The sequence below is a fragment of the Sarcophilus harrisii genome, chromosome 2 (genome assembly GCF_902635505.1).
Source record: "Sarcophilus harrisii chromosome 2, mSarHar1.11, whole genome shotgun sequence".
NCBI lineage: Eukaryota > Metazoa > Chordata > Mammalia > Dasyuromorphia > Dasyuridae > Sarcophilus > Sarcophilus harrisii.
The window spans coordinates 528573293-528598622 of NC_045427.1; the positions used below are offsets into that span (position 1 = coordinate 528573293).

Sequence of the window (25330 nt, forward strand, 5' to 3'; positions counted from 1 at the left end):
CAATTGCCTGGGACTTTGAGAGGGTTAGTGATTTGCCCAGTGTCACGAATCAGTAGGTGTCAGAGGCAGAACTTGAACACACTTCTTTATTCCCAAACCAGTTATCTATCCACTTAACCAAGTTGCTGCTTTCGTGATTTTGCATCTATTATCTTATTTTTACACTAACATTATGAGGTGAGTGTTCTTAACTATTGCTATTATACAGATGAGGAGACCAAAACTGAGAGAGATTTATCTCCAAGGTCATTTCATCTGAAATCCAGATTTCTTACTCATTTTAGTGTTGTATCAATGAATATTACAAGAGCACATTAGTCTTGTGTATCTAATAACAAAACATTTTTGTGGTGTTATCCAGCAACCCCTGTGGAGAAATTTACTGCCATTTAGGTCTAATCACCTTATGCCATTACAAATAAAAAAGGAAGATGCCCTGTTGTGAATTTTCATCTAAAGTGGGCTTAGCTTAGTGTTTGAGAGCTATGGGTGTTTACAAGTATATCTAATGATTCTCTGATGAATTAGAGAGGAAAGGCTTAACAGAGTTGAGGGGATGAAGAGATTATAACTGGTGAAGTTTATTTCTTCTGTTTTGTTACAAGGTAGCATTACACATAGAAAACTGTCATTTTTTCCACAGTAGAGGTGTAAACATAATTAGGTCACTTCTCAAAAGCAAATTTTCTTGTTCTCTAGCCTTTGCCTATTCCATAATGCAGCAACTTTATTCCCTAGTGCAGCAAACAAGATCAAGTACCGTTTTTAGTATAGAACTTAACAATTGTTTTAAAAATCTTTACTATTATACAGTGGGAATAGCTTTAGAATTCACCACCTTTCATTGGTAGGTGATAGAATTATTCTAACTCCTTGAAACCCATAACAAATCAGGAATTCATTTAAAAAAGCTTTTGGAATCACATTCATATTTCTTTGTAATAATTCAACAAATGTTATAAAAACTGTGTGGATGTGTATGGAGTTGTTTTTTTTTTCAAATATAATTTGTAGCAAGAACAATTGAAAAAAAACTTTTACTATCATCAGGGGTTGAATTGTATTTTTCAAACAATATCTTAAGTCTAGATTCTTAGATGTTCAATGGTCCTGAAAGCATGTGTAATGAACCATTACAATGCTTTGAATTCTGGTACATAAGATATTAGACTTTAATATAAGTCTGATAGCTTTTTGTTTTTCTTTCCTTTCATTTTATTCCAACACTGTCTTAGCCACAACAAGGGACAGATGTCTCATAATCCACTGGAGTGGGAAAGATGAATGCTCAGAGACAGACTTGGAATCTATACTCAAAGTCATGAGTTATAGGCCTTTTTCTTCATTCATGTCTTTCTTGACCTATACCAGTTTTCACATCATCATTGCCTTCTGGTTCTACTCATACCTCTTACTATTTAATCCTGTCTGACTCTTCTTGATTCATTGACTCGTGTCAGATCCTTCTGTCTTCCACTCTCTCTTGAAATCTATGTTCATGTTTTTTGTTTCTATTCATAACTCAAAGGCTGTTCCTTTGTCTCTTGATAACATTTGTCTAACACTTAATGCAGAGCCTAACACAATAGGCACTTAATAAATGTTCATTGACTGATTGACTTGTTTTCCTTGTATCTGCTTTTGCCATCATTTCTTATCCCTTTCCGTCTCTTATCAAGAAGAAGGAAAGGGATGCTTTTTTGGCTTTAGAGGGATGCTTCACCTTTATTTGGTGAAGGGGGGACTAAAAAATATTCCAATTCTTGCTTTTACCATGATAAGTGAGAAAATAGTGAAGAAGTCACAACATTAGAGAGTATAATAACTAGGTGTCTTCAGGAGAAAGCTAGATTTCAATGAGTGCCAAGAGTTGGAAGGAGAACAAAAGGAAAGGATCTAGGAGAAGAGGGAGCATTTGTCAATAATTAAGGAAAGGATAAAAACTGAGGCAAAAGAGGTAGAGTCAGAGAAAATAATTGTGTAGGGAAAAGGTGTTTTTTTTTTTATTTTTGTATGGTTTTTGTTTTAAACTGGACAGAAAATGGCTCTGAATCAGAGATCAGAATGGAAAGAAATAGGCATTTTCTAGTCAGAGAACAGGGAGAGCACCAACTTAAGGAGAAGTTAGTAGATAAAATCCTAATTAGATTGGTGACATGATGTCTCTATTAATGATGTTTTCCAAGATACCACACATATGTAATTCTACCCCTATGTGATTTCAGTAGCGGGAAAGGCTGAAATTTATGGTGACTGACAGGATACAGAATTGAGGGTCTCAAATAAGTAAAAAGTTCTAAAGCACACTTTCTGTTTTAAAAAGTCTATGATTCTGTGAACAATAATCACAAAGAAGAAAATCTATGGTCAACTGATAATCCCAGAATCTGTCCCCAATGTAATTTGAATGATTCCTAGAGATTAGAGTTGAGAATGGCCCTCCCAGGCAATTCCAATTAGAATTTCTATTTACATTTTTTCTTGAGATTTTTAATAAGTACAAGAAAGTAAAAGAGGGCAAAAGTTTCTTTCAAGAGAAAGTTTGTAGATCATATCAAATAAAAAAGATAAAACATATACAAGATAAATGTCAAAATTTCCCAGACAGAATGTAAAATCACAGATGTCTGTCGAATTAAGACATGCCTGTTTAAAGTCAAGTCTACTCATTCTTGCTTTAAATGACTATATAGTTGAATAATAAGCTTTTCTTCTAATTGTTATAGAAAATTAAAAGTTAAATCATTTATCTTTTTAATTTTTTATTACTACCTTTTAAACTATTACTACTAGATTGTTTTGCTATGCTGGATTGACTACTGTAGGATATAGTTATAAGATTATTGGACTTGGGTGTTAGGAAATTTGCATTTTTGGTCTCAGTTACAACAATAATTTAGCTATATGGTCAAGCATATTGCTACTGGGAAAACTGAATTAGGTAGATCACTTTAAGCTCTGGAGATGTGATGATCTAAAACTGACTTGGTTTGCACTATCTGGCACCAATATAAATCCCCATACAGGAGATTAAGGAAGCTTCCCAAGGAATGAACCAGCCCAGATTACAAATGGAGTAGGTCAAATATTCCACACTAATCAGTAGTATTTTAGGGCCTATGAGCAGCAACTATACTTTGAGGTGCATATCTTCAAGCACATCTCTTATTTGTCAAGTCAGTTTTCTTATTCGTAGAATAAGGAGATTGAATGAGATGATCTCTTAAAACTTAGATCAATGCATTGGTGATCTTTGATATCTAACATAGCTTTTTTGGTATAAAAATTTATTAACCATGAATATTTATCATAATTCTTTTACAGTTTGAGAAAGCTCTCATTTCATTGTTTAATGCTTTATTCTCTGATATTATTTATAGAAGAATAATTTGGAAGCAGTATTGCAAGTTACTTTTTCATTTTATAATGCAAAATCCATATGAGAGAATAGGACTGTAGTTATTATATTTGTTATATATGTAAAGTTAGCTAAGTAGCTATCCTGAAATTTTGAAATTGGTGTAAAAATACATTTTTTCAAGAACCTACAAGAAAATTGTAGTTTTGAAAAGCAGGGGCTAAGATCATATGCTTTCATCTGTAAGAGATGTTTATGAAAACTAAACTAGTATGTCTGTGAATAATTTTTAAAAATAAAATTATTTTCAAATATATATTAATTGCTAATTAGATATTAGCATCCAATTATATATTTTAAAATGACAATTCTTAGAATTTTTACTCCATAATTAAATTTCCTCTGATTAGATTTCTTTTTTCTGTACTCCTATCTTCTATGTTTCATGGAGGTCTAGCTCCTCTACAAAACATTCATGACCTTATTTTCTAGTATTGGTTTCAGCCTTTTAAAAATGTTTCCCCCTGAACTCCTTGACACTTTAGTTCTAGTATCAGTCAGAATATATCAGTATCAGTCAGAATACATCTTCATTCACCTCTTCTCCTATTTTCTTGCTGCTGAAAGAAATTTGAAGAAAGGTAATGCAGTCATATTGACTGGGACCCCTTTAGAGTTATATAACCTTATCTAGGGCCTTGGTACAGAATCTATTAATCCTTAGTTGATTCTCTGTTTAAAACTTCAAAACTGTTTTTCATTTAAACACATAGCATCTTTTCTTTCTACCATCACAGTTGAAGTTCTTGTCTTATCTTTAATTAAGAAAAGAGAAGTCATTCTCTATGGACACTCTTTTGTCATCATCTTTATTTCATAACTCTTCGACATTATGCCTCACTTTTGTCTCTGATGAAGAAGTAGCCCTTCTTGCCTAGACCATCTCTGTGTACACTTGAGTCTGTCCCCTAGTATTTTTTTTCATTAGATTGCCTTTGCTATCATCCCTGCTTCCTCTAATTTTCAGTTCCTTTCTATCTGATGGGCTCTTCATTGTTGTTAACAGACATGTTCAACTGTCCCTCATTCTCAATAAACTCTTATCATCCCCATAAGTTTTTCTTTTCTTGTTGTTCAGTCATTTTCAATTGTATCTGACTCTTTGTAACTCCATTTGGGGTTTTCTTAACAAAGATATTGGAGTGGTTTGTCATTTCCTTCTCTAGTTCATTTTGTAGATGAGGAAACTGAGGAAAATAGGAGTATGTGATTTGCACAGAGTTACACATCTAGTAAGTGTCTGAGGTCAGATATAAACCAAGGAAAATGAGTCTTTTGACTCTAGGTCTCCCCACCATGAGTAACCACTATCATTTCTCTTTTCAGCCAAATTCCTTGAAGAGGCCAACTATTTTTGTTCTCTCTCTTCATCTAAACTTTTTATAATCTAGTTTATGAATCTTCATTCAAATACAACCACTTTTTCTAATGGCAATTAGTGATCTCGTAGTTGTAAAATTTGATATCCTTTTTTTCCCCCAGTCCTTGTCTTCTTTGACCTCTTTGCAGGATCTGACTTATCAATCACAATTTCTTCTTATTTACTTTCCCCTCTTTGGGTTCTCTTGATTCTCCTATGTGTTTGGCAACTCTTTCTAACATGCTTAATTTTGAACATGTTTGGTGGATCATTGTCATGAGATGCCTCATAACTGTGCATATGCTCCAAGACTCTATCATTGGTCCCTTCTCTTTTCTCTTTAAAATACCTTGGTGATTGATTTTCATGAGTTTAGCAATTATCTCGATGCTTATAACTGCTGGTTCTGTATTTTTAGCCCTACTCTTTCTTCTATCTTCAAATCCACATTACTAATTATCTCCTAAAAATTTAAAATGGATGTCTTATAGATTTCTTCAATACAACATGGTGAAATAGAACTTAATATATTTCCCAAAAAATTTTACCTCTATTCTGAACTTTCATGATTCCTCACTCATTTTGTCCCATGTTCACCTAGTTGCCAAATCTTGTCTTTTCTGTCTCATAGGATCTCTATTATAACAGCTTTCTAAATGGTTTCTCTGCTTCAACTTCTCCCCTCTCCAATTCACCCTTCACACACTTGCCAAATCAATATTCCTACTGTACAGATTTAATCATCTAATTCTTCTATTTGTTAAATTCTAGTGTCTCCTATTACCTACAGAATCAAATAAAATATTTTAAAGCATTTTACAACATTTGAAATCTGGTCCAATCTACCTTTCTATTTTTATTACACATTATTTCTTTCCAGGAAAGCTGCAGTCTAGCCAAATTGACTATCTTGCCATTATATACATTCAACATTCCATCTGCCACCTTCACACCAGTTTTTTCACATGTATGAAATACATCTTCATTTCCATGTTTCAGGATCCCTAGTTTCCTTCAAAGATCAACTCAAACACTATATTCTACATGAGACCTTTCCTGTTTCCTTTCACTGCTAGTACCTCCTACTAAACTTCACATATACATATATGTAAATTTTGTAGAATGTAAATTCCAAAAGGGCAAGTAGTATTTCTGCCTTTGTCTTTGTATCTGTAGCACCTTGCACAGTACCCTAGTAAATACTTTTTGATTGATTGAGAGGAATGAATAGAAAATATAGCTGAACTTTAAAGAATACTTCTGTAAATGTTAGCTATTATTGAATATTATACTTTTGATGGTATCAAATCATACATATCTAATGACATATCAGATCCATATTTGATTTTTGTTTTGTAAAATAATTGAAAATTGTTTCTTTTGGTTTGTTTTGGTTTAGTTTTGAAGGAATATCTAGAAAGAAGTATAAATAACTACTTCTTTGGACAGTATAAGTTTTTTGAAGAGGCCAATGCAACAATGCAAAATATGAATGATCCCTTCTACAATATTTATTTTATCACCATCCACCAAAGTCCTACTTTCATATCTCACTATGGAGCAGAGATGACCACAGTGTTCTCAAAAGCTATGCCAGTAGACTGGTCATCCTGCCATCTGGGAGAGGGGGTGGGGGGAAGGAGGGGAAAAATTGGAACAAGAGGTTTGGCAATTGTCAATGCTGTAAAGTTATCCATACATATAACCTGTAAATAAAAGGCTATTAAATTTAAGGAAAAAAAAACTATGCCAGTAGAACTTAAGGTCTGTTAAGTCTAAACTAGATAGGTGTTAAGTTCGGACTCAGTGATTAACTTTATTCCTGTTATCAGAGAATCAGTCTAGCTAAGTGTAGAGACTCATAACCAGATTGCCTCTAGGGTGATGAGTTTTTTTTGTCCATAACATCTTTCAAGGCAATTTATGTTAAGAGAAGGGGTGATCACATTGATGAGATTACAAATTTTTGCAAATATTAAAGTATTTTGCCATTCACTAGTTATAATGCAGAGAGAACTCAATTCCTAAGTAGAGTTAGAGAATCAAAGAATTTTAGAACTAGGAGGGGTCTCCTAGGCCGGTTAGACCAACCCCCTCATTTTATATATCACAAAATTGAGGCACAATGAGATCAAGTGTTTTGCCAAATAATGGTGACTCTTGCGCAGGTCATTGGAGTGACAAAGTTGTTAGTTCAGCCCTGAGAATAAGCATTATTTTATGTTAATAGGCATATTTTCTTTTAAAACATTCCTAATTTTTGCAATGAAATATATAGTTAATTTCAACTTTAATGTTTTCCAAAATTAGATCATTAGCAGATAGGTAAAAATCATTAAAACACCCTTTAGCCAATAAGAATCAGTATGTCATCTATCCATGGCCTAATTTCAGTACCACATAGAAAAAGATTAAGTAAAAATATATATGTGGATTGGGGTGTTATTGTATTATACAACTTGCATTAAAAAATTCTCTTTTCTCAATTTGCTGGAATTCAGGCTTTTTTTCAGATATTAATAATAGGATGAAAGTCCCTCAAAATGACTTTCCCTTTCATCTTTAATCTGCCTTTGTGACGTATGTAGTGGCATGTCATCTCTGTAGCAATGTGTGGGACTAAGATAACTGTTTATACAATATCCAGAGTAGCAGGATTTTGCCAAAAGTTACTAAGATGATGGCTAATATTATTTTTTTTGCTTCTTTGGTTACACTATCGGATGGGAGTATCTCTGAAAATGTAGAGAAAAATTTAGAATATTATTATACTATTTTGTCCTGTGAACATAACCTATTCTACTGATCAACTGCTCTGTTTCTTAGCCAGTAGCAAATAGTTTTGATGATCATTGCTTTATAATATAGTTTTATGTCTGGTCACCTTCATTTGCATTTCTTTTTCATTAATTCCCTGAATTACTTGACATTTTGTTCTTCCAGATGAACTTTGTTATTGTTTTTTCTAACTCTGTAAAGTAATTTCTTGGGAGTTTGAATGGTGTGGCACTGAATAAGTAGATTAATTTAGGTAGTATTGTCATTTTAGTTATATTGGCTCAGCTTACTCATGGGCACTGGATATTTTCCCAATTGATTAGATCTGACTTTATTTGTATGAAAAGTGTTTATAATTGTGTTCATATAGTTCCTGAGTTTGCCTTGGCAGGTAGACTCCCAAATATTTTAACTTATTGACAGTTATTTTAAATGGAATTTCTCTTTGTATCTCTTGCTGTTTGCTGAACTTTGTTGGTAATATATAAAATGCTGATGATTTCTGTGAATTTATTTTGTATCCTGCAACTTTACTAAAGTTGCCAATTGTTTCTAGTAGTTTTTTTAGTTGATTCTCTATGATTCTCTAAGTATAGTTTCATATCATCTGCAAAGAGTGATAATTTGGTTTCCTTATTACCCACTCTAATTCCTTTAATCTCTTTTTCTTCTCAGTGTCAAAGCTAATATTTCTAATACTATATTGAATAATAATGGTGAAAGTGGCAACCTTGTTTCACCCTGATCTTATTTCAAATGATTCTAGTTTATCTCCATTACATGCAATACTTGCTGATGATTTTTAAATAGATGCTACTGTTCATTTTAAGGGAAAACTCCATTTATTCCTATAGTCTATGGTGTTTTTAATAGGAATGGGTACTGGATTTTGTCAAATGTTTTTTCTGCATCTTTTGAGATAATCATATGATTTTTGCTAGTTGGTCATTAATATAGTTAATTATGCTAATAATGTTCCTAATATTGAAACAGCCCTGCGTTTCTGGTATAAATCCTACTTGGTTATGGTGTATAATCCTGGGGATAACTTGCTGTAATCTCTTTGCTAATATTTTACTTAAAATTTTTGCATCAATATTCAGTAAGGAAATTGGCCTATAATTTTCTCTCTGTTTTGACCCTACCTAGTTTAGGTAACAGCACCTTACCTGTGTCATAAAAGGAATCTGGTAGAACTCCTTCTTTCCCTATTTTTCCAAATAATTTGCATAGTATTGGAATTAATTGTTCTTTAAATGTTTGGCAAAATTCACATGTAAATCTATCTGGCCCTGGAGATTTTTTCTTAGGGCGTTGATTAAAAGCTTGTTCAATTACTTTTCATAACTTAGGACTATTTAAGTAATTTATTTCCTCCTCTTACACTGGGCAAGCTATTTTTTTTTTTTTGTAAATTTCTTTTATAAATTTTTTTGGTAAATTTTTGTAAATACTTTTGGTAAATATTCCTCAATTTCACTTATTATCAGATTTATTGACATATAGTTGGGCAAAAAACTCCTAATTATTGTTTTAATTTCCTCTTTATTGGTGGAAAGTTTTCCTTTTTCAATTTTGATACTAACAATTTGATTTTCTTCTTTCCTTTTTCTAATCAAATTAACTAAAGATGTATCTATTTTGTTGGTTTCTTAGTTTTGTTTTTAATCAATAGTTGTCTTACTTTCAATTTTATTAATCCCCCTTTTTATTTTCCAAATTCCAGATTTGATATAGAATTGGGGGTTTTAATTTTAAATTTTTCTAACTTTTTCAGTTGCATGCCCAATTCATTAAACTTCTCTTTCTCTATTTTATGCAAGTAAGCATCTAGAAATATAAATATAAAACTTCCCCTAAGAACTGCTTTGGCTTCATCCCATAAATTTGGTATGTTGTCAAATTATTGTCATTCACTCAGATGAAATTAATTGTGTCTGATTTGTTGTTTCACCCACTCATTCTTTAGGATTAGATTATTCTATTTCCTAATTTTTGGTCTATTCTCTCCTGGCCTCTTACTGCATGTAACTTTTATTGAATCATGATCTGAAAAATGCATTTACTATTTCTGCCTTTCTGCATTTGATTTTGAGGGTTTTCCACCCTAATACATGGTCAATTTTTGTATAGGTTCTATGTACTACTGAAAAAAAAGTATATGCCTTTCTGTCTCCATTCAATTTTCTCCAAAAGCCTATCATATCTATCTTTTTTAGAATTTTATTTATCTCCTTAACTTCTTTCATATTTATTTTGTGGTTTGGTCTATCTAATTCTAAGACAGTAAGATTGAGATTACCTGTAGTAATAGTTTTTCTGTCTAATTCATTGTGCAGCTGTCTTTTAACTTCTCTAGGAATTTGGATACTATACCATTTGGTGCATATATATTTAGTATTGGTGTTACTTCATTATCTATAGTACCCATTATTTTTGATTTTGCTTGATCTGACATCAGGATAGCTACCCCTGCTTTTTTTTTTTTTTTTTTTTTTTACTTCAACTGAAGCATAATAGATTCTTTTATCTTCACTCAGAATGTCACTCTGCTTTAAATGTGTTTTCTTGTAAACAACATATGGTAGAATTCTAGCTTTTAATTTAATCTGTTATCTGCTTCTGTTTTATGGGAGAGTTTATTCCATTCACATTCACAGTTAAAATTACTAACTCTGTATTTCCTGCCATCTTGTTTTTCCCTAGTTGCACTTTTCTCTTTCTTTCCCCCTTTTTGCTCCTTTCCAATATTTTGCTTCTGACTATCACTTCCCTCAAATATCCCTTCCTTTTTACAGCCCTTCCCTCTTTCTTATATCTTTCAACTCCTACTTCCCATAGAATGAGACAAGTTTCTCTGTGATGCTAAATATGTCTAATTTTCTCTTTTTGACCCAAGTCTGATGACAGTAAGATTCACATAATGCTATCCTTCTCCCTTCTTTCCTTCAGTTGTAAAAGGTCTTTTTGTCTGTTAATGAAATATAATTTACCCCATTTTAATTCCATTTTCCTCTTCCAGTAGAATTCCTTTTCCTCTTCAAATCTATTTTGTAGGGAGTTATATGCTTTTTCTCTTTTGTCAAGTCTATTTTGTAGGGAGTTATATGATTTTTCCACTTCACTAAGTCAATTTTTAAGTTTTCTTCAGATAATTGTGTGTTTCCTTTTTCAAACTCTCCTGCAATGTTCTCATTTCTTTTCTCCATTTTCCTTCTATTCTCTTTTAAGCTCCTTTTTTAATTCTTCCAAGAAAGGCTTGTGAGATAAGGCCCAACTCATATTATCCTTTGGGGCTTCATCTGGAGATTATTTAACTTTAGTATCATCATCAGGGTTTGAGGTCTGTTCTCTGTCTCTATAAAAGTATCTATGGTCAGAGCTCTTTTTGCTTTTTTGACCATGTTTAAAGTTTGAGGTTTGCTGTTAAGGCAAAGGGAAGATTGTCCCAAGCTTCCTCTATAGGCAACAGCAGTTTCATGCTGCTCTGGGGCTGGTGATGCTGGTATCCCTTCTGTGCTGGGTATGTGTGACCAGGTACCATGTTATTCCAGGGTTGAGAGTCTCTCTATTTGCCTTAGGTATTTGTGTTGGATGTCTCACAGGTAATTTGCTAATGCACTGGCTTCTAACCAGGACAGAGTAGCCAATTGCTGTGTTTTGGCTGAGAGTCTCTTGGTAGATTACTCAGTGTGTGGACTTCCCACTGCCCTAAGAACCTGTGCTGTGCCTGTGCTCATCTACCTCACTCCTCACCCAGCCCAACCTTTTCTGAAGTTCTTCCAAACTATCTTGTGCTGCACATGTGTTACACTCCAAATATTTGTGAGTTCTGTCACTACAAAACCAGTTCAGAGGCTTGATCTGGTGTTTATTTGAGGGATACTATGAAGAGCTTAGGTAAAGACCTGTTTATTCTCTGCCATCTTCGTTTTGCTCCCTCATATAGAATTTTTCAAAGCCTTTACATTAATACATTAGAAATGAAGACCTGAAAATAGGGAAGCAACAGTAGATGAGAGAACAGTAGAATGAGAAATCAGTCCTTTTGAATTTTGCCTAGTGCTTGCTTGTTCTTACTCTTTACTCCAAATATTCCCATGAATCACTTGTTTTCAGGAGACTTGGGGAAAGATACATGACTGCATTGGTTCTGTTTAAAAAAATGGATCCTGAGAAGATAGCCTTATCTATTCTTTCATTATATTCTAGAACACTTTTGGAGTATCAGAGGGTGAGCATGACAGATTGATGGTAGAGTTTGAGAGGATTGAACCTTTTTTTGTCTCAACTTACCTTCTGGACAAAGTTTAACTTTATTTGTGCCAACAAAAGGTGTGCTTAGAGTTTTTGGTCTTACAACCCTAAAGTTTAAAGGAAACTTTGCTTTCATTAATTTAACTAATGTGGTTTACAGTGATCCTTTAAACTTAATAGAATTAGGCAAAGGATGATTCTCTCCTTACTGAAGTGAAACCATTGCCCACATAACTTTTTCAAGTTTTCCAGGTGATTTCTTATTTCATCATCATGGCTTTTAAGCGTATGTCATATTATTAATGTTCACTATTATACATATTAATAGCCTACTTCTTCTTCTGTTGTCATTTTTCATATTCATAAGAACTTTTTTCCTTTTGTGCCTATAACCTAGGAAATCTGACCTGATAAGTTTGTAAGTATAAAGTAATGTAGGAGAACCTTCAGAAATAGAACCAAGTTGATGGTAATCATTTCCTCCAATAAGACAACGTCAACTTCTAAGAATAAAGAACATTACTTGAACTGTTTTCTAAATGAATGACTTTAATAAATGAAATTTTTCTCAAAAGGAAAATTAGGTTTAGTTTAACCATGACCATTTCTTTATGGACTAAAGGAAGTAAGAGACAAAAAACTTTGCTGCATACCTGAACCTTGAGAGTTTTCTCCAAGCAGAATTAGGTGTCTAGTAACGGATGTATTTTTATTTCTAATCCAAATTTCACATGTAAAATAGTGCCATTATGTATTCACAAATTCCATATTGACTCTTAAGAAGTGATTTTTAAAAAATAAACAAACTGTAGAGTTTATTTTTAGGAGTGGGAAAGGAAGAGCATTTTTTAAAACTAATATACTGGAAATGGTGACTTTAATTAATTGTAATCTTTTCCTTAGTGTATAAATTTAAAGCTACCAACTCAGATTGTAGCACTCAGGTTTTTGAAAGCTATTCCCCTTTTTCTTTACAAAAATCATCTTTATAAGAAAGGTTTCCCACATTGGAGAAATGATGGAACTATAACCATTCCACAGGAACCATGCAGCCCATTATAGTTCCCAGAGAAAAACTAAATAAATTCTGGCAGGACTTTCCAAACAAGAAAAATTTTAAATCCCAGACTAGCAACAGAGTACAATAACACCTTTAAGCAGTGAACCATATAAAATAATGCAGCTCTTTTTTTTTGGTATTGAATTATTTTTTAAAAGACTGAAAGACTTCTTTTAAAAATCAACCTTTTCAATCTCCTTAGACTTCACTGACCTATTCATACGTGGAATGCTAGGTTAGTCAGAGCTATGTTCTTTGTTGCTAGGATTGAGGCTGAAGTAATCATGGGTGGTAGTGGACAGTAGACAGAAATGACTGAGGTATTTTTGGTCATTTAAGACTGGGAGGTCAAGTCAGTAATCTTGAAGTTCAGGAGTTTTAAGAAAGGCAAGATTCAAGGAAGGTAAAGTTCCAGGGAATTGGGGAGTGAGTCATGAATCCAAAATTTAAAAGTTTTGAAAGCTCCAGGAGAAACTTTTTCAAGGATGAAGTGACATTTTGCAGAGGAAGAAGAGTACTAGATTTGGAGTCAAAGATTTGACTGGTTTTGATGTGGGAAAGATTCCAATCTTTGATTCCCAACCCCCCCTAGTTAATGTAAATTACCCTTTGACTCATAAATCCTGGTCCATTTGAATTCCAGTAGAAGATCTGGACCTGTCCCAGCCCCACCTGGATCTGAGCCAACTTTGGGGCTACATCCAAAAGCCCCTCGAGCTAAGTCTCCTACTATAAAAGGGCCAAGCTGGGAACCCCTCTTTGCAGAGATTCCAAACATACCAGCCAAGTGAGGACTCTCTGTCCACTGGACCCTCTGTCCAGTGCCCTCCTTATCTCTACCTTCACCTATCTCCTACTTCTAAACTCAATAATAAACCTCTTTTATCAATCTAGCTCTAGGGCTAAAAAATGCTTTTATTGGGGACTCGCACTGCTACTAGACCTCATTTATGGCCGTGTCCTTGCGCCAAATCCAAGGGGATTGCAGGGGAGCTCTGTTTGACTTCCTGTACCTCAAACCTGCCACTAGACCTTAACTAAACCCTAATTTCATTTAGGTACCCCAAATCTAGACCTCAACATTTTCACAACTTTTATCTACTGATTATTACTTCAGTAACTTGGGGAGTGCTTTAAACTCAATGGGATATCTTTTCTCATCTATAAAATGAAGAGATTGGACCAGGGTTTAGATGACCTTTCAAGTCTAAGTCTCTGATCCTAAGCCTCTAGAATGAACTGAAAACTTCATGGCACTACTCTGAGTATTAGGAAGCTTTCTTCCCCTTCCATCTTTGGAGATTTTCCATATTTTTAAAGAACTAGCATTTTCTGCTTTAGAAAATTTGGGACTAAATCATCAGGTTTAGATTACAGAAGTAATTCATGTATCTACAGGGAAAGGAAGAGTCTTAGGGCCTGCCTTTCTTCCAGCCCATTTTAGGGCTAGATGTCTTCAGAATCTTTCTTCCTGGGTCAGTGATCAGTCCTCCCCACTTATTCCCTATTTCTAGAAGTCAATTCTTTGAATACGTAAAGAATCAATGAATAAGTTATAGATAATATTCTGTAGCTTTTGATGATCTGATGTTCTGGAGAAACAAAGAGCTTGATTCAAAACTGCATTTGATTGAGGATTCTTTCAACTACCAGAAATGTGCCAGTGGAATGATATAAAACTTATGACATTTTAAATGGCATCCTGTAAGAAAGTTAATTAATGCTGAAATCAACTGCTAACTGCCTTAGCAGACAATGTTTGAAATTAAAAAGAACCCTGTGATATTTTAAGTCATACAGCTGATGGATTTGGGTGTTTTGAATTGATTGTAAATTGCATTTTGAATACAATATCCTAAATGAGAAGTCACCTTTTCCCCCTTCTTAGCATTGAATGTTGTGTGTTTGCTGCATGTGCACCTGCTTGGCAAATTTCCTTGTTTGCATTTGAATTGAAATGTTTTATGCAAAAGCCACCTAGAGCCCTCAAGAGCAGTGACTGCCTCTTGCCTTCTTTATAAAGGCTCTATGTATAGTGTAGTGCCTGGCACATAGTAGTCTCTGAATAAATATTTATTATTTGATTGACTGACCCTGCAGTTTGAGTAATGGCACTCTTTTTCAAGAAATTACATAGGCAGCTTAGTGTAGTAAAGTACCTGGATTTAGAGGCGGCAATATGATACAGAAGAACCTGTAATTCTGAAGTTAAAGGATCTGTGTTCAAAACCCACTATGATACTTAGACATGGACAAATCACTTACCTTTCTCAGTCCTCAGTTTCCCCCTCTGTAAAATGAGGAGTGAGCCTACGTAGCTCAAAACCACAGGTTCTTAACATTTTTTGTGTATCATCACTGCCATTGTCAGTCTTGTTGAACCTACTACTGCTGTGGTTTGTTGCTTACATTCACAATAAGTACTAAATTTCAATTAGAAGTTAGGAAAAGTGAAAATAACATTCCCCCCATCCAAGTTCAGAGATTCCTTGAGATTCCCCTTTGTACCTGGTATGTGGACCTCACATTAAGAACCACTATTCTACATCTATGATCCAAAGACTTGGGTTTAGGCAAGTCACTTATTCTCTGGGCATCTTGTATGTTTATTTATCTATCTATCTAGTTATTTTTTTAGATCATAAAAAGTTTTAGCCTGCTTTGGGCGAGGAATTTGATTCACCACAGAACTTTCCTATGGCATGACAAAGATATGGTATATAAAGAATAGAGAGGTTAATTTCAGTCAGGAAGGCCAAATCTAAGCCTGCCTCTTAACACTGAGTAGGTATAGAACCATAGGCAAGTTATTTCACTTTGAATCTCAGACAAATCTCACATAAAGCTGAAATGGAAGGAACACAGAAGCTGTATAGTCCAATTGCCTCATTTTGCAGATAAGCAAACTGAAGCTTCATTAAAGTAACCAGATAATAAATAGCAGAGTTGGACTTTGACCTGATTCTTTAAGTCTATCAACAGGTATTTTCTTAATACTTACTATATCTCAGGAATTGCAAGGAATACTAGAGCCACTCTGTTAAACAGATAAATTTATATTTCAGATATCTAGCCTTTTAAACAATGTGTCCCCCCTGTGCTGTAATATGTGTATGTGTTTTGGGTGAGGGAATGTTATTTGGGTACACAGAGGGAATTAACATAAGAGTTTCCAAAAGGATGAATCTCAGGAACTTCATTTATATACACATATATACACATACACAGAAAGGAAGGAAGGGAGGGAGGGAGGGAGGGAGAGAAAGAGGGAAGAGGGGGGAGAGAGAGAGAGAGAGAGAGAGAGAGAAAGAGAGAGAGAGAGAGAGAAGGAGGAAGAAAATAAAGAGGAGGAAGAGGAGGAAAAAGAGTAGAATGCAGGAAACATGGAGAGAAGGACGTTTTAATTTGTTCTCATTTTAGGGATTATAAAAATTAGAAGGTTATTCCAAAAAGTATTATCAAGAAAAAGAAGGTTTGCTTTTGCTTAAATGAAGAAGACACAATCAAGGAATTCTGTAAAATGGCTAATGGAATGAGCAAGTACAATTTGGCCATGTTTAGAGAATTCATAAATACAAAGAGATTATGGGGAAGTACAGCCTTATGTCAGTTAAATCCTCAAAGGATCCTCTGCAGTTCCATTCCTGTTTTCTGTTGGTTCCCTTCTATTCCTCTTCCCTAAGATCCCAGAGAGATTTAATCTATGTGTGCTTTTCCATTGTTGCAACTAAATTTTTTAACTGGTTTCCCCTCATTTAAGGTTCACTGCAGAATGGGTTATAGCTTCCTTATTTCCCTGTCCAATTGTTTCCTTAAGAAGCCCATGACTCTTTTTTAGGTATAGAGCTGGAAGAGACCTTAGAAGTCAGACACGGGTTCAACACTCTTATTTTACAGATGATTTAACAGAGGCCCAGAGAAATTCTATAACTTACCAAGAATCACAAAGCTACAAAAGTATCTGAGACAGGAATTGAACCCAGGAATTAAGCCCATTACATTATTATTAGTGGATACAAGTGATAAGATTTAGATTTAGGGAACCAAAATCAGATTTGGGTTTCCGGTGGTCAGGGAGTTAAATGATAAGGTCTGGTGGCAGGTTCGGGAAACCAAAGGGAGAGGTTTGGCTCTCCTGCACCCCTTCGGATTCAGTGCAAGGGTCAGGAGTTTTGGGGATTCCCTTCTGGAGGCACAGTTCTTTGTAAAGGAATTTACAGATCCGAAAACCTAGATTGATTGAAGATATTTATTATAGGAATTGGGAAGTAAGGTAAGAAACCCTGACAGAGAGGCATAAAGTCTAGTTAGGGAAATAGGTGAGGATAAAGAGAGGATAACACTGGAAAAGAGTATTCCAGTGGACAAAGGCCCTTGGCATCCCAAGCATAGCATACCTGGCATGTTTGGAACCTCTGCAAAGAGAGGATTTTAGTTTGGCTCTTTTATATTGAGTGTCCTAGTGGGGGCTGGGAGAGCCAAGTTGGCTCAGACCCAGTGGGGGTTGGGACAAGTCTGGATCTCCTATTGGAATTCAAAGGGATGCCTTTTGACTGGGATTTGTAATTGAATCAAAGACTTTGGCATCCTGGAAAGACAACTTGTCTGGGAAGGATATGCCTTAGTCAGGAGGGGCTGGGAATCTGAAAGGAATCACAGATCAATAGGAAATACAATTTTTTAAAGGAAACAGACTAGAACCATTTAAAATAACATACGCAAGGAAAATGACCAGAAGTCCAAAATGTCTACAATAATTATCTTGTATTGTTGTTATTTGTCCTTTGTTTTTGGAAGAGGACCAGCAGGGAAATGATGCCATGACTTTCAAATGAATTGAATTTAAAGGAGGGAGGGCTGTGCAAGGTTACCTGCCTCACTTTCTCCTCCAGAGCCATCTGGGTCTAGTAGTCAGATATATATCAGGACAACTGGAGAGGGCCCTGGATGAAATAGGATATCTTGGTCTTTTTAAGGTAGGGTCTTCAACAACTCTCAGTTTGACCAGATACTTTGTGTCATTTTAAAGTTTAAGTTGATTTAAATCAATTTTTAATGTTCTTTTATTAGCCAGGAAAAAAACAAACAAACATTCAATTCACCTGTATACAGTGCACATTCCCACTTCTACTACTAACTAAATTATCTCAGGCAAGTCACTTAATCCTCTCTGGGTCTCTGTTTCCTGCTTGTTAAAATGAGGAGATTAGATGAATTGATCCCTAAGGTCACTTTCAGCTCTAACTGTGACTGTGGTCTCTATCTGGGGAGTCAGTTTTCCTGTAACCATCTATCTCTCTTTTCTTTCTGGGATTTATTAATTTATTCTTTCCCTAGTATCTACTTCTGTCTTGCAAGTGGATCTTTAGATGCCAGGGTAGAACAGTGTTGACCGTACGTGTCAGTAATGGATCATCAGTTTATGTAGAGTTTCACTCATATAATCACAAAAAATTTTGGCTCTGTCACATCCATCTCAGTAAAATAGATACTTCTCAGAACTTGAGAGTGAATTAAGGTTAAAACAAAAAATAGGAAGTTCTGTTTTATGCAGTATAGAATAAATTATAAAACTCATTACCCCAGATTGATATTGGTAATACCATTATGTCTGGGAACCAAAAAGTAGTCTTTAATGGCTATAACTGAACATAATTGTTTTTTGGAGTTCTATGCTTGACCCTGGATTAGTTAATATTTTAAAAAATCAATAACATGATGAAGAAATGAATGGCATAATTATCAAAATTTTAGTTAGGAGTGTTAGTTAACATACTGAATAACAAAAGCCAGGGTTCAGAGTATATAGATAGGCTATTAAACAAGATGAAATTCAATAGAGGGCTTCTTTTTAATTCTTTTTTTTTTTGTATGTTAAAATGTTCATGTTTGATAATTGTTGAGTTTACAATAAAACGTTGAATAAAAATTAATAAGGGTAAATGCAAATTTCTAAAGCTGAGGTAATACTTATTCACTAGCATAGTGTGGGAAAGGTGTGGTTTGACTAAAGTCCATGTGGAGAAAAAAAGATTTGGGCATTTTAGTAGACTTCTAGATTAATATAGGTCAACAATATAATACGGCAGCCAAAGAAACTAATGCAATTTTAGGCTACAAGAGGAGAGAGAGTGGCTATTGAACTAACTAGGTGATAATCTAGCTAAACAGTGCTCCATTTACACTGCATTTGAGGCATTATTTTCAGTTTTGGGTGGCATCAGTCCCTGAGGGAAGGAGGATTAAACTGTTAAAAAGCTACTCACCCTCTCTCTTAGCATGGCTACATCTACAGAGTATCCTTAATGCAATCACTGATGTATGATCCCCTTACCCTCACTTCCAAAATCTGCTTAGATCAACTGTTTTTGCTTGTGTTGTAAAATTCTAGTCATGGCTCTGGACATGCTATTTACTGTAACTTTTTGAAGAAGAATTATTATATCAAAAATAAATTAAATTTGTTTTATGAAGCCTTAAAGAGAAACAGTAAGAGGGTAGGAATGGAAAAGTTCATTTTGATGTAAGAAAAGCTTCCTAATAGGAACCATCCAGAAGTGAAATGGATTACCTAGGGAGTAAGTAGATTAACTTTTTTTTTTTTTTTTTTTTTGCTGAGGCCATTGGGATTAAATGACTTGCCCAGGGTCACATAGCCAGGAAGTATTAACTGTCTGAGACTATATTTGAACTCAGATCCTCCTGACTTCAGGGCTGATGCTCTATCCACTGCACCACCTAGCTGTCCCCAATAGGTTAACTTTTACTTGAGATCCTCAAGGGAAAATTGGGGATGTTAAGGATTATAGAAGAATTCTTGGCTTGGTTCAGGCTATACTAAGTATATGCTAAGCTTCTGTCCAGCTCTGAGATTCATTGTTTCATGTTATGAATATGTTTATTCAAAGGGGATTTGTGAGTGAAAGATACATAAATAGCCAATAATGGAAGCTAAGGTATGCCTAATCTTTTAAGTCACCATATAATGTAATTCTAGGGCAGCTAGATGACACAGTGGATAGAGTGTTGGATTTGGATTCAGGAAGACCTGAGTTTAACTTCAGCTTCAAACACTTATTGGCTGTGTGACTTTGGACAAATCACTTGACCCTATTTTCCTCAGTTTCCTCATCTGTAAAATGATATGGAGAAGGAAATGGCAAACCACTCACTACCAAGAGAAAACCCCAAGGGAGGTCATAGAGAATCAGACACAAGTGAAATAATTGAACAGTAACAGGAATATAAAACAATTTTCTTCTTCTATAATATCCTTATTGGGACATTTGTTGAGAAAAGAATACTAAGATGGAAGAATATGATTTTTATTCAATTTTGTAAATCTGTATTTCTCTGTAAAATAATATTTGGCTTATTTTTATTTATTATTCTATTGAGAACATGAAGTCATTTAAGATAGTATGATTCTATATACAATGGAAATAGCTCAACAAGAACATCAAGTAAAGAGATCTTTACTGTATTGAAAATAAAGTTAATTTTTTGGAAGTTAGTTGCTTTAGAGAGAAACATAGAATTGTTTCGTTGTGAGTCAGAGTAATAGGTGACTTTGCTTCTAAGATAAAACCTCGCTGAGGGAATTTAAGGAGCATAAATACATAATGCACAAAAAAATCATTAGAAGCGGACACTTTCTCAAAGTTGTATTTTGTCTCCATAATTTTTAATGCTGTTTTATGGTTATGTGAAACTTACAAACACTTTAGAACAGGTTTAAAATTTAATTGGTATGTGACCACTTTCTTCAATTACAAGATGAAATGCTCAATTTTTTTTCCTTTCCAAGAGCCATAAGGTTACGAGGAATTGTTTTCCTCTAGTCACCAAGTCAGAATTGGCAGGTTTGAATGAATATCTCTGTGGGATAACTGACAGGTCTTAAGCATACTTTTTCTAAATGTGTGATAATTTATTTGCCAGCCAGAAGGATGAGTCCTATTATTTTCTTTAGGATTTGATGAGAAAGACTTACTGCTAGTCACCAGAAATTTTTGAGAAAATTGAAATTGGGTATCTTTTTTCCTAAGTTTCTAGTTGCAAAGATCCATAGATGTGAGACAATATATTCATACCCTAAAGCATTCTATCAATACAATTTATTATTATTAACATCATTATTGTTGCTGCCATTTTGTCCAGACTTATAATTGGGTACTTCCTTATATGTCAGTAGAATCAAATGTAATTCTGAGAGGGAAAGGAAGAAAAGAGAGAGAGAAAGTAAATATCCCTCTGTGACTGCTAAGTGCCACTGAAAAATGTCAGAATATATTTAATCTCTTGAAAAAAAAGTGACAAGATGACTTCATTCCTCATTTTCTCCCTCTCCTCTATATCTTGACAGTCCTGCAAAATAGAGTTTAGGCTTGGGGCATTAACTTCTGTTATTTTTGGAACATACATATTCATAAGGGTTTAAAGAATAACTTTCTTAAAGGATATCTAATAATTCTATTTTGATGCACAAATTCATTGGCAAATCAATGTTTTTAAGACAATATTATATTATAAATGGTTATAGAAACTTTTTTATTATTATTAGTCCACAGTGATTTCTGTTCATCTCATTAGAATTTCTCATTTTAAGATAATTCAAAGCAATTGACTTATTTAAATTTTCAAAATTAAAATGTTCAGCTGATATTAAATATCCTATATCAGTATTCTGAAGCAAAAATAATTCTTTGTTTTAAAATTTCTTCCAGGAAGGTTTCATTGTCAAGAGATTTTTGAAGGCATTACCTACACTATTCAATTATAGGTAAGAAAGAAAGAAAATGGTTTCTTTGAAATGAAATTTCTATTTTTTATTCTTCATATATTAGAAACAATTTATTCATTACTTTGTTAGAATCATTTTGAGTTTTATTATTATGGCAATAACATTTTCTGAACAGAGTAAAGATAATTAGCATGTGGTTTAATATTTTGGGGCAATACTTGGGAATGTTTGGGGCTACATGGGTTCCACAGACTTTGTTTGATGCTGCTCTCTAAACCTCAATATCTTCCTATGTAACATGAGTTTGTTGTTAAATTCCCTTCTAGCTCTAACATTCTGTAGTACATTTTTTCCTCTCATTTTTCTTCTATCTCTTATTTCTTGTTTTTTCTCATTCTTTTTTTCTCTCTTCCTATATTCTTACTTTATAATTAAGATAATTTTGAAAAATAGTTTTTGCTCAACTGCTTCTTATTTTAACTTAAACATCTCATCTTAACCCCCATATTTTATTCATGGAAACTGAAATTGAATATTGTCTCATTTGGGAGTATGAGTAATGAGTAATGAGTAAACAAACAAACAAATAAATAAACAGAGCTTAAGAAATTTTCTAAGGAAAATTGTGTACTCTGCATGGTGAAATAACATAAGTGAAATAGCAAAATCTGCACAGTATCCCTTAAACAGCTACTAAACATGCAAACCTTCTAGGAAACTCAGTGAGAACATGGTAAATAGCTTGTGTCACCTGTAATTTCCTCTTCTAATATGAAAAATTAGTGTCAAATATGTACATGCAGTTCAATAGTATTTGGTGAGTTATGGTGATGGGAAGGATAAAACCTATTATTAGAGTCTATTCCCTTCTCCAACTTCAGGCATATACACATTCCATTCAATATTATACTGAAAAACAATTCTTTTCCTCTGAAATTGCCATTCATTCCATAGGAATTGTAGTCTTGCTTGTTTCCTCTTTATTATTTCTAGACTGTACTATGATTAGGTGTAGAGGATCTGATTTCGGAGAAGGGGAAAGTAATAAGTAACATTTTTGGCACTTTGTAGATGAGAGAGACCTGGTCTAAGTGTTAAGATAATATTTATAGTTCTCTTCCTGATTGGCTTCATTAGTTCATCAATATTCACAAGGAATATTTGATAAACTATTGAAGATTGAGTTGAATTACATTTACTATGTCACATACTATCTGTCTTGCCTAGATTCATCTAATGAGTTAATCAGTTGGTTAGAATATCACTAGCCAGTGGGAAAATGGTGAAATTTGGTGAATTTCTTCTGTAGGCTGCCAGGCAAATTTCTAGATGAAAAATAACATTTGTTTACTTGTAGTGAGTTAATCTGATATTTCTAGAACTACTTCATCTCCCTGGTTTGGAGTGTTTATGCTATCATAGCCCAATTTATCAGGAAACTTTGAATTACATAGTTTTAATATGCAAAAAAAAATGTTTCTAGAAAAAAAATATTTGAGGAAAGAGATAATACTTAGTAACTAAGAGTGTCATGGAGGACTTCTCAGAGGACATAGCTTGAGACCTAGGCCTCAAAGGAAAACAAGAATTCAGAGAGCTAGGGATAAGGAACAAAGACATTGTCAGTATGGAAAAAATCTTGTGCAAAAAGATGGAGGCCAAGATGAGATATGATATTTGGGGAATAACTTGGAGTCTAATTTGGGACATGGGTTGTATGAAATAAAGCTAGAGATTCAATCCAGAAATTTATTAAACATTTACTTTGTGCCAACTGACAGTTGGCCTTGAGGATGGCAATACATGCTTTTAATTCCCATCTTTCACACATGTTGACGATCCTAGGCAAGTCACAAGCTCCCCACTACAGCCAACAAACATTTAAGTACCTATTGTGTGCCAGGTACATACTAAGTGGTGATTATACAAAAGAAACCCCCAAAAATTAGTCCTTGCCTTCAAATTTAAAGACAACATATAAACAATTAAATGTATACAAAATATACAAGAGTATAATGAAAGAAGTTCTGAGAAGGGATGCCTTTTTAGGTGGAAGGATTATAACAGGTAGGATTTGACTTGTATCTTGAAAGACATCAGAGGAACCCTCAGGTTCTAAACAATTCTTAGTGTTCTAGATAACTTTCTTATTTAATGTTTTTGTTTATTATTTTATTTTTCCGTAGTTACATATGAAAACAATTTTTAATGTTCATTTTTAAAACTTTCAATTCCAGATTCTCTCCCTTTCTCCTTCTCTGTCCCCTATATTGACAGTGCAAGCGATTTAGTGTAGATTATACATGTGTAATCTTGCAAAACATTTCTATAACAATTATATTGTGAAAAAAAGGCCAAAAAAAACCCTCAAGAAAAATAAAGTTTAAAAAAAGTATGCTTCAGTTTTCATTCAGACACTATCTGTAATTTTTCATCATAACTCTTCAGTTTTCAATTCTTTGCCCCCAAAAAGAGCTGCTATAATATTTTGTACATATAATTTCTGTTCCTTTTTGTTTTTTAATCTCTTTTGAGATATAGACCTAGTAGTGGATATGTTAGGTCAAAGAGTTATTTATAGCTTTATAGCCCTTTGGGCATAGTTCCAAATTGCTCTGCAGAATGGTTGAATCAGTTCACAAGTCTACTAACAGGACATTAATGTCTCATTTTTCCACATCCCTTACAACATTTGTCACTTTCTTTTTCTGTCTTATTAACCAGTCTCATAGATATGAGGTAATACTGCAGAACTGTTTTAATTTGAATTTTTTATATTAATAGTGAGTTAGAGCTTTTTTTCACATGGCTGTAGGAAGCTATGATTGCTTCATCTGAAAATTGTTCATATCTTTTGATCATTTATTAATTGGGTATTGGCTCTTACGTTTATAAATTTGATTCCATTCTCTATATGTTTGAGAAATTAAACCTTTATCAGAGAAACTTCCTTCAAGTGTTTTCCCCCCACAATTATTCTTGCTAACAGTATTTCCCATTTATCCTTTTCTCTGTCTCCTTTTACCCTATCCATGCTCAAAAATATTTTGCTTCTGACTATCCCCTCCCCTAATCTGCTCTTCTTTTTATCACCTCCCTCCCTATCCTTTTTCCTTCCTACTATTTGAGGGTAAGATAAATTTTTATACTCATTTTTGAGTATGTATGCCATTTCCTCTTAGAACCATTTCTGATAATAAGATTCACTCACTCTCTTTCCCTCCTCCTTCTTCTCCTCCATTTAAAGATTTTTCTTGCCTCTTTTATGTGTGATAATTTATCCCATTCTATCTCTTCCTTTTCTTTTGTCCCAGTACGTTCTACTCTATCACTCTTAATTTTATTTTTTAGATATCATCTCTTCATATTCAACTAATACCTATGCCCTTTGTCTATATATAACTGTTCTAACTTCCCTAATAATGAGAAAGTTTTTATGAGTTAGAAGTATCATCTTCCTATGTTGGAATGTAAATAGTTTAATCTTATTAAGTTCTTTTCCTATTTACCCTCTTGTGTTTTTCTTGAGTCTTGTATTTGAAAATCAATGTTTTTATTCAGCTCTGGTCTTTTCATCAAAAATTCTTGAAATTTCATTGAATTTCAATTTCCCCCCCCTAAAGGAATGATTACATTCAATTTTGCTGGATAGGTGATTCTTGACTGTAATACTAGATCTTTTGCCCTCCAGAATATCATATTCCAAGCCCTTCA

At 33.9% G+C, this 25330-nt stretch overlaps 1 protein-coding gene across 6 annotated transcripts in view; it reads left to right on the forward strand.

Moving 5' to 3' along the window:
• Positions 1-25330, forward strand: part of APBA2 (amyloid beta precursor protein binding family A member 2) — a 339818-nt gene that overhangs the window by 121558 nt on the left and 192930 nt on the right. For 5 of the 6 annotated variants that reach the window (XM_031955464.1, XM_031955470.1, XM_031955468.1 and 2 more), the window contains one exon: positions 21600-21655. The exons of the other annotated variant lie outside the window; for it this stretch is intronic. The gene's annotated coding sequence lies outside the window, so the exon portion shown is untranslated. The remainder of the gene's footprint in view (positions 1-21599; positions 21656-25330) is intronic. 6 annotated transcript variants of the gene reach the window in all.